The sequence below is a fragment of the Macaca nemestrina genome, chromosome 3 (assembly GCF_043159975.1).
Source record: "Macaca nemestrina isolate mMacNem1 chromosome 3, mMacNem.hap1, whole genome shotgun sequence".
NCBI lineage: Eukaryota > Metazoa > Chordata > Mammalia > Primates > Cercopithecidae > Macaca > Macaca nemestrina.
The window spans coordinates 102,673,897-102,685,307 of NC_092127.1; positions in this window are offsets into that span (position 1 = coordinate 102,673,897).

The following is an 11,411-nucleotide window of genomic DNA, read 5'->3' on the forward strand; positions in this document are numbered from 1 at the left end:
ACCGTACAGGAAACGGAAGTGAGGTACAGAAACAGTGAGATTGGTTACAACTCAGCATTTGCCTTATTTGAACACAGCTTGAACATTCAGCAGTCTATGAATGGTTGAAGTATGGCCCCTGGGATTGGCTAACACTCAGCTATTGTCACAGGTGCATACTACTAAGTTAGGTTTTCAACTTTGTCTGACTATTAAGCTAGATTACAGTTCATCCACAAGGACTCAAATATAGAAGTATGGAGTCCTTCTCAGGTAATATTTAGTTTGCTTTAACACCTTTCATACTTAACATTCATTTTAAAATTATAGTTTTTGGGTGCCTTCATTTCTAGAAGTAATAGGTATTTGTCAGCATATTTCCCAAACCTAAAAGCAAAACATAAAATCCTATAGTGGGTCCAGATTTTTTAAAAATCAAGGTCAGTTTGGGAAATTTCATCCACCGTAGTAATTTGAGATCAAGAGAACATATACCGTTATTGAGCACCTGCTCTTCTCCCAGGCCTTTGTTAAGCATTTTACATTAATTATCTCACTTAATCTCCACCTTGGGAAATAAGCAAAAATTACTCTCACTTTACTGATATGAAAACTAGCGCCTACTGAAATCCAGTGACTTGCCAAGGTCATATAGCTCACAAGTATGATGGTGCAAGAATTGGAACTCATGGAGTCTAGCTCCAAAGCCTAGACACTGAAACCATTTTGCTGCAGAACTAACAAGGATAGATTAATATTTTTATTTGGCAAGAAGAACAGGGAATGTGTATTCTATTCATACAGGATGCCCAAGAATCAGATGTTTACTTAGGGAAGGGAAAAGGAGAATGGAAACAATTGTCCACAGCTCCGGAGTTAAATGCTTCCTAAAACACTGCTTTTCCTATACTGAACTGTCTGCAGGTGTTACAGGATCCTAACTCTTATCATTCTTTCTCAAGACCTACCTTCTGGGTAATTGCTGTTTTAGCAATTGCACCTTGAATCTGAAGACAGTATTCCTACTTCTCTTACCCTTAGAAAAAACCTCACATACTGCAATTTTGAGAACCAATTTAGTCATTTCACATCTGAATGTGTAAATCAAACTTCTCTACTGTTATTAAGAAAAAGCAGAGGTGATAGTTATTAACAAACTGCTGTCTGCAGAAAAATGGAATGAAGTAACCTATTCATTGGGACTACATTATTTTTTTCTTTTTGTTGTTAAGAATACTTGCCAGGAAGGAAGAGACCTGAGTTAGAAACTGGAGAGGAAATTCATACCTAGTCACAGTCTCTAGCCTTTATGTAAGCTTAAAAAAAAAAAAAAAAAAATCACACACACACACACACACAAACACAAAACAAAACAAAACAAAACAAAAAACCAAAAACCAGTTTTCTTTTGCTGTTAGGAAAAATAAAAAGACTTGTATATGCTTGAAAAACTATAGAATAAAATAATAATAAATCATAAACAACAACCAAAAAACACTTGTTTTAAAGTTTAAGCATTAAAGTGATAACATTTTCCTACTGAGAAATAAAAATGGATTATTAACTGATATCCCAAATGGACATATATGCTTCAGTTTAGAGACTTTCTTACCAGGTGATAAGGCCTGAGGGGAAAAATAATCCCTATATCAAAGCGCTGGAGCCAGAGCTGCTGGGAGATAATATCCTGTGAAACCACATATTTTGATTCACTCACAGCCTGGCAGTAAAGAGGAGTGTCTGGAATTTTTAACTCTGGTGAGCATGTAGGTTCATAGTCACAATCTTCAGAACTGGGGTTAGGATCATGAGGGTATAACAAAGCTCCACTGCAATGGCAAAGGGAGCTGCTTGAGGGACACAGCAGGATCTAATCCTGAGCAGGTACTCTGGCACCATCAACCATGTGATGCCCTTGTTGGACAGGTACGCTTGCCCCTCACTCTGGGAGTGCCACTGTCCTTCCTGCCCTGCGGAGCTGTCTGTGTGCAAAGTCAATTTTGTTGCACCTACGTTTGAGGAACTTGTATCCTTTGCCTGTGTCTGTGGAATGCTTTCATCTATCACAGCACTACTACTCTGACTGCCATATTTTGCTCTCGCCTCTCATCCACACAACTCAACCCATGCCCCCCATGCCTGGGATAGCCAAGAATCCAGACTTTTGCAGGCAGTAGATTACATCTTTATATAAAAACAAACAAGCTAACTAGCTGATTTTGAGGGCTGAGGGAATTTAGCTAGACAGCACATTGTAAAATCAGGGACTCTGTCTTACTCACCCTTTTTTCCCCAGTACCTAACACAGTATCTGGTACCTGGTAGTATGTAAAGTTTAGGAGCTAAATAAATCATTCTTGCTTTCCTTCTTAAGTTGGAACTGACTAGTAGATAGACACAGGAATCAGATAGCTGGCAATCAACAGGCTGCTGTTAGCACATAAGTTACCTTTATTCAGATTAGAAAAACCTCCTTTTTTTCCCTTTGAGCATGTGAATTAGAAGGAAACACCCACTCCTGGAAGATGATTTTAAAGAACTGTCTCTGCGTGGGTGAATTAGAAGGACGGTACCAGGAAACTGGCTTGGTGTGCAGAAGCTGGGCTGGACTTTAGTCCGTACTTATCTCCCAGGCCAGTGCCGTTTTGTGGGGTAACTCTGGAGATCAAAGTAGAAGGGAGTTTTTGGTTTTGTTTCTTTAAATTTTGTAAAAGTTGAATTAGAGTATATTGCATGGAGGGCCATCTGATCTTGCATTAATTGAATTTACTTTTCAAAGTAGTAGGATTCTCCTTATAGGGCTAGAACTTGGCCCGTACACTTACCACATAGTACGGAGTCAACCAGGATGCCCTCCCTGGACCAACAGTTGTGAAGAAGTGAGGCCCAGAAAAGCCTCTGTCAAGCTTGCTCAGTTCTTTCTCCTCAAGTCTGCAATAATAGACTTCATTTCTTTCCCTTAGGAGGAATGAAGGAATGTGGGGAGGGAGACCAAAGATATTACAGTAGTTCTTACTCTTGGAATCACAGGAATAGGAGAAAGGAGCTTCTTAGTGGCATAAGTACTCAATTAATGTTTCCTGAATGAGTGGATAAATTTAAGACTAAGCAGGTATGCTATTTATTTTATAAATTTAACTAGGAAAAAACAGTGGTAGAATAGCCAGGAGGAAAGTTTTGTGGGCAAAATGAATATTTTGTGTTTTGCTAATGTGTTGGGAGTATGTGAACCATACTTGGCTTGTTATTTGGAGGGCTTGGTTAGACCATGATGCTGGAGATCGGGGGACTGACTACTGAGAGTGGAACAGAAAAGGGCCTTTGAAGAGCTTGAGTGTTCAGAGAATGAGTTGGAAGAGACTCAGGATGTGTGGATTTTGGTGGAGAAAGATTAATTTTGATTGGGAAAGATTAATCAACTTGTTCAGAAACCATTTAGAATTGACTAGAGGAGAGGAGATGAGAAGGAGTTAGATCAGTGACTTCTTAGCCTGGGTACCTTTGAGCAGACTCTAGCTCTAGGGGATATAATGATGGGTGCTTTTGTTCCTTGAGAGGAGGAAAAAAAGGGACAAACCCGTGAATTCTCCAAATGCTGCTTCAGGAAAAATCTTTTCCCTTTTTGGTGTTGGTTACAATGCTGCATACAGGAAAGAATAAGGAGGTGAGGAGGCTTATTTTGGGGCCTGTTTTTGGAGACTGTGTGTGCTATCTTATTTATTACACTTCAATTACATCACTAATTCATATTAGTTTATCAGTTTAGTCAAGGATTTTGAGGTCCCAAAACATACGAAACAAATGAGTTTCGATGGCGGAGAAAAGATCAGCCTTTGAATGGGGAGTGGATGACACTGGGATGAAGACAGACAGCCAGGAGGTAGGAGGAGAGCAGCGCCTACTTTGAGGTACTTGAGTCTATAATTAGTTATCTATTACTGCGTAAATAATTATCCCAAGACTTACTGGCTTAAAATGGCAGTCATTATTTAGCTCACAATTAAGGTATGGGATCAGCGTGGTGGTTGTCCTGGCTTAGCTGGGTTTACTCACGAGTCTGTAGTCATCTGCCACTTCTGGATAAGTTGCTGGGTCAGCTAGGGGTTGGCTGGTCCTGTATGGCTTCCCTCAGATGTCAGGTGGCTGTTGGCTAGAGTATCTTGGTTCTCCTCCAGTGGCCTCCGCATAACACTGGACTGAAAATTGCTGGTTTCAAGTTTCCAGGTGCAGCAAGAGAACAAGCCCAAATGCGCAAACACTTTTCAAGCCTCTGCTTCATCTTTGCTAATGTCACATTTGGCAGGTCCTGTGGCCAAACCCAGATTCAAAAGGTATCTCTTGATGGGAGGAGCTACACTGCCACAGGGAAGGAAAGAATCTGAGGTTATTTTTACCACTTACTCTAGGATCCTAGGCTGAGGTGAGGACTGCAGTTGGAAGCTGATGGAAGAGAAAGGTGCAGAAATGGGGAAGGGTGGGCGGTACCGACCATCTTTGTCTATTTCACAGCCTTTCTGGGGCTGTCCTAACGTGGTCTACGTGCCATTGTGTAGTGCAAAGAACTCTGGAGGTATCCACAGGCAGATTCAGAAACCAGTTAGAATCAAAAATCACCGGGGAAAGGAAAAACTAATAGAAGAAAGGAGTGTGGGTGATTAGAGGATACATATCATAAGATAATTTTAAAATGTTGCCCAAGACAGCCTTAACTATTATTCCAACTCAATCCAGTAACCTAGTTCTGATATTACCCTCCCGATATCTGGATGGGAAAACTGGGTAAGGGGATATGATCCAACTCATAAAATTTTGCACAAGGGGCTTGAGGAAACCAGGAACAATGCTTATTGAAGCTGGAACTATACACTGATGAAAAGGTATCATTTCCCTTACTGTTGGAAAAAACCAGGCACATCTTACAATAGGTTCTTTTTCATCAGCTGTGTTGAGAGAATAAAAGGATAATGTCTGTGGCCAATATTACTGAATTGTGCTTGCTAGAGCCTTAATGAGATGATTAATGATCTGAGCAGAGCATCATTCAGATACGGGAGGAGGTAGGGGAATGGGGTGAGGGAGCTGCTTTTTCTTCAATGAGCTCATCTGTCAAGGGACTGAATTAAGACGGCAAGTGGAGCCAAGGGAGAAACTTGCCTCATTCTCTCCCCATCTGGGCCTCCTCTCCTCTCTTCTGCCCTGCTGTCTTCTAGGTAGTATCAGACCTTGAGGCCTCTGAGTCCCAATTTCTCCTCAGTAAAATGAGGACAATAATCTCTCTCTCTCTCTCTCATACTATTGTGCAGTCTACCTTAACATCAAGGCCTAAACTTTACACCACTCAGAACTCCTTCACCTCTCATCTTTTTTATTTGTTCTTTTGATTTTATTTTAAGTTGTATTTTGAAATAATTTTAAACTTATAGAAAGGTTGAAAGATAGTGACTCTCATATACTCTTTATTCAGATTTAACAATTTTTGACACTGTCACCTTTGCTTTATTATACTCCCTCTCTCTCTCCACACACACACACACACACACACACACACACGCTTTTATGAACTATTTGATAGCTTGCAACCATTCCCTCTTACCTCTTAGTCCTTTATTGTGTATTTCCTAAGGAAAAAAGGTATCCTCTTACATTACCATAGTACAGTTGTCAAATTTATAAAATTTAACATTGAAACAATACTTTTTCCACTCCATACTCCATAATCTATTTTGCGAATTGCCCTAATGATGTCTGTTATGGCATTTTCCCCTGCCAGTACAGAATCCATCATAGGATCCTGCATTGCAGTTGACTGTTGTATGTCTTCAGTACCCAAATCTGGAAGATTTCCTTAGCTTTTCCTTATCTTTCATGACATTGATATTTTCAAAGAATACAAGTGATAGAATGTTCATCACTTTGGGTTTGTCTGATGTTTCCCGATGATTAGGCGCAGATCGTGCCTTTCTCGCTGCATAAGACATCAGTGATTTGTCCTTCTCAGAGTACTGCGTTTCAGGCACATAGTGTCTGTCTGCTCCTCACTAGTGATGTTAATTCAATCACCTCATCAAGGTGTTGTTTGGTTTCTCCACCATATAGTTACTATTTCCCTCTTTCCACCACTAAACAATCTGTGGGGAGACACTTTGGGACTGTGCACATATCCTGCTCCTCATCTAACTTTCCCCCTGGAGTTTACATCCACAGATAATTCTTTTCTGAATGAATCTTTATTATGGTAGTTGCAGAGTTTTCTTTGCCTAACCTCATGCCATATTTTTACCTTTCTTTTTCCACAGTTAGTTAGAACCTGGCACCCGAGAACATAATCACATTATTCATTTTCTCAATATTATGATACCATAAAGTAGTTTCACAATTGCTATACCCATATCTCAATGAAAAATAAACTTACTAGAAAAAGTTCAAGATTTGTTTGCAGTTCTTTTGTTGGCCCTAGGTTGTAGGTATATTGTCAAAATCATGTGATCAAAAGTTACTTGCATTCCTTCTCTTTTCCTCTTTCTTCTGTATGGTAGTTAGCCTTCTCCCCAGTGTGGTTATGTATGTGTGTGTGTATGTATGTATGTTTGTATGTATGTATGTATGTATGTATGTGTTTTAGAGATTGGTTCTTGCTGTGTTGCCCCGACTGGAGAGCAGTGGCTATTCACAAGTGTGATAATTGCCCAGTACAGTCCAAACTTCTGGTCTTAAGTGATCCTCCTGCCTCAGCCTCCCAAGTGGCTGGGACTACAGGTGGGTACCACAACACCCAAGTTTCCATGAGATTATTTAATAAAATACAGTTAATTTGTTACTGTGGTCTATTCAGTTTTAGGGTTCTCCTCTCCCCCACATCATCTTCCCAAATCTAAAATTTCTGGCCTACCATATTAGTTAGCCTAGGCTGCCGCGACAGAATACCACAGACTGGGGGGCTTAAATAACAGAATTTTGTTTTTCACTTCTCAGGTGGCTGGAAGTTCACAATAAAGGTGCCAGGAGGGTTGGTTTCTGGTTAGGCTTCTTTACTGGCTTGCAAATGGCTGCCTTTCACTATGTCCTCACATGGCCTTTTCTCTATGCATGAACTCTGTTGTCTTTTTCTCAGCTCATAAGCACAATAGTCCTATTGAATTAAGGCCCTTATGGCCCATGTAACTGTAATTACCTCTTTACAGACCTTATCTCCAAATATAGTCAATGGAGTTGAGGGGTTCAACAAATGAATTTTGCAATGGCGCAGTTCAGTCCATACCATCTACCATCTACTGTCTTTCCAGCTTTCTCATTCTTTCTCCAATGAAGCTCTTGGAACTTCTTTCAAAACTCATTGAGACTCTTGATTCCTTTTGATTTATTTCCTTCCTTGTTTAACTATTTGCATATTCATTCTTTCACAATTCATCTCATCATTCATTCATTTACTTATCCAAATATTATTTATTAAATGCCTATTAAGGATAATGCACTTTGCCATACATAGGAGATACGGTGTTGAAGAGGAAAACTGAAAAAGGATATGTTCCTAGGGTTTAGAGTCAACTGAGGGAGTCTGACATTAATCAAAAAGTCAGTCAAAAATTATATTTAAAAAATTTTAAACATGTACAGTTACACTGCAATTGTGCTTCAAAGAATATACATATAAGAAAGTATAAGAGGAGGGAACTGATCAATCTTGTGTGGTTGGGGAAGGCATCTCCATAAGATGGTCTTCATGCTGGGATCTAATGGAAGGCTAAGGGCTAAGAGGGGGAAGAAGAAAAAAGTCAAAGGGAGGTGGTGGTAATAGGGAAATTACGGTGACCCAAACCAAAAACCAGAAAGTCCTCCTGAGCTCTCTTCCTTGCTTCCCAGCATCTAATCTGCCACCTAGTCCTATTCATCCAACCTTGTCAATATCTCTTATCTGGCATATCTTACTCCACATAACCACTTATTTAATTCAGACTCCGACTGCTCTTAGATTTTTCCAGAAGCCTCTTAAATATACTCCCCCCTGCTTTCGGTCTTACTGCCTTTAAATTTATTCTCTGTAGTACACAGAGACCGGTGCACTATATTCTGTGTTATAAGAAACAGTGAGGGCTTTGGAGCAGAAGCAGCTCTGTCACTTAGTTATATGTCTTTCTGCAAGTAACTTAATTTCTCTAAGTTTCAGGTTTTTTTTAAATCTGTAAAATAAAGATAATAGGCCGGGCGCGGTGGCTCAAGCCTGTAATCCCAGCACTTTGGGAGGCCGAGACGGGTGGATCACGAAGTCAGGAGATCGAGACCATCCTGGCTAACACGGTGAAACCCCGTCTCTCCTAAAAAATATAAAAAACTAGCCGGGCGAGGTGGCGGGCGCCTGTAGTCCCAGCTACTCGGGAGGCTGAGGCAGGAGAATGGTGTAAACCCGGGAGGCGGAGCTTGCAGTGAGCTGAGATCGCGCCACTGCACTCCAGCCTGGGCAACAGAGCCAGACTCCGTCTCAGAAAAAAAAAAGAAAAAAAAGATAATAATACCCACATTTTGTCTGGTTCACATAAAGATTAGATGGATGTCAAAAATGTGCTCGTGCATAGTGCCTGGTCTAGCATCATAATGGGTAGCATTAAATTATGTGCTGGGTGTTGTGCTAACTGCTTAATGTGTACTACCTTATTTATCTTTGGGTAGATTTTATTATCCCCATTTTTCAGATGATAAAATGATGTACAACTTGCACAGAGTCACAAAGCTAGTAAAGACTCAAAGAATTCAAGCCCAGTCAGTTGGCTTCCATAACACCTGCTGTTAACCACACAATCACAGCTACTAGGAAAGACAGGGTAAGAAAGTGAGAACATTATGAAAGCTTGCCTCCATTCTTAGCTGCTAGATGAACTTCTACAGGTTATTTAAAGTTTTGAGCATCAGTTATCTGCAAAATGAGGATAACAATACTTGCTTGTAATGTGATAATGGGAGTTAAATACGAATGAATTTTATAAAGTGAATGGCACCCATTAGCACTCAATAAAGGATATCTATTATTCTTGTTATTTCTAGGTTAAAAATATAATCCTTTAGCCACTCCGTTTAAACATCCTGTTATATTCCCTCGGCTTCAAGGAGAATGCCCATACTCCTTATCATGGAATACCAAGCCTCCATTACTTGCCTCCTCCCCTCATCTTCCAGCTTGAGCTTTAACAATACAACCGCTGTGGTTCCCCCAAAGTGCACTACTCTCCCATAAATCTCTACCTTTGGAAGCCTGCTCTCTTGGCCTGGAAAACTGTCCTTCCTTCTCCTGCTCCTATTCCAACATTAGTCTTCTGGCTAACTCTCATTCTTTAATCCTTGGATCTTCCCCTCCCGCTTTTTTTTTATAAAGCCCTCAATCTTAGAAAGGATGTCCTTTCTCACATGCTGTTGTAAGTGTGCAAATCATTTCACGATTGTTTACTCATCTTTTTTCCCTGCTAGACCGTGAGTTGTTAGAGGGTAGAGACTTTAATTTTGATATTCCAAGACTTAGCAGGGTAGGCAGACAATGAATGCTTGAGGTGTGAGGACTAAACGCAATAATTAGAGGTATAGAATCTGGTTCTTAGCAGGTGTTCAATAAATATTATCCAATGTTTTAATAATTTTTGTATAAAATAATATTTATTATATGTTCTATTTTAATAATATTTATTATTTATGAATTATTTATATTAGTATGACGTTTGTGGCTTAGCATTCTGTTACCCTTTGTTTCCTTGAATGTATTTCAGAATTTGCACGTTTCATGAAGTCTCTCTAGTTTGTTCTATATTCTTACTTATTATCAGTAGAAGTCATTATAAAGTGATTCTGCATTCTGCTTGCTTTCATTATTATCCAAAGTGGAAGTCTCCAGTTTTTGGATTTTTTTTAAGCACACTCATAATCAAATGCAGTGTCTTTTGTTAAGTTGTTAACTGACCTAAAATATGGGCATTTCCACTAACTCAAGCTGAGAAGAATCCGTGAGGATTCTGCAGAAAAGACATAAAGAAATAAACATGACAATCAACACAAAGAAAGTTGGAAATCCTTTTAGAGGGGTACCGTTTGCCAATGTGACAACATCTTCTCTTTTGACAAAGATTCAGTGCTGGCAGCCCCTGCTGGGGAGAGGGTATGAGAGGAAGAGAGGAACTACAGGGACACAATTTAAATGTTTTGACAGCTTAGTCAAAGAAGTGAATTGCCACAGGCATTTGCACATTTAACCCCTGCTGTGACAGCTACAATTCTTTCTCTCACTGTCTAAATCCTACAATCAGCTCTTTGGAAAGCTAAATGTCGCATGTCTAACACAAAAAATAAATGAAAAAAACAAGTGAAAAAATTATGTAAGCAAGAATTGAATATACTCAAATCTCTGTTGGTGGCAGTAATTTACCTTAATTTTCTTACTTTCATTTTTCATTAGCCATATCCTAGAGTGCTAGAATTCTGTGCCTGATTCTCTTGGGCCTCATGTGTAAAATTTCAACAGCACATTCTGGCAGGATGAACAGTTTTAATGGTGAGTAATATGATTATGACATGCTTCAATTTAGTTCCAAAGTTTACTGAGCTAGTCCTTCATAATTCATAGATGCTTCTGCTCGTTTTTGTCAAAACGGTGCTTATGGGAAGAGGCAAGTCAATCAACAATAAATTTCTCATTGTTGGAACAACGCACTTTTTTTTTTTTAGAACGGTAGGAGATCTCTGTCTTTGTCTCTGTTTCTATGTCCCTTTCTTCCTCCCTCTGCATCCCCTCCCCCCCATCCTTCAAATCATGGCACATAACTAGAAAAAGAGCAAGATGAATAAAGGAAAAGAGGAGTGTGGTATTTGGGGCATTGACTTAACACAGCATTTCATTCTACAAGCAAGATTTATGTTGGTGGACTGACCATTGTTTGAAATGAAATCCAGTTGCACTAATTTTTTGGCAACATTAAAAAAATCTCACCTCACAGTTCATAATCACCTACTGCTCTCTTAGGTGCAGGGAAGAATTTAAGAGACAGAAAACAATGTCTGCATGCCCTGTTCCCCTACAAATGAACTAGGCCGGAGTGTAGAATTCAGGAATTAAAATGCCTATTTTAAAATGTATGAAGCTTGTAAGAGTTTTCATGGATAAACAAGGCCAACATGAAATCACTTAAAACGTATCCTCTTTTTGAAACGTTGTACTTCATTATATTATAAAATCAATTGTAAATTTCTTGAAAAGTTTGATTTCCAATAAACTGCAGTGTTTTCCCTGGTCTTGTATTATTGTTATTCTTTCCGGTGACTTTTCCTTTAGAATTACTAAAATCCCATGATTTACTCCTACTTGACTTTAAAACAGTTAAGAAAAATAACTCAAAGTGTTGAGAATTTAGAGAAATCAAGCAGTTCAGAGTTAAATAGAAAGTATGCATTGTTTTGCT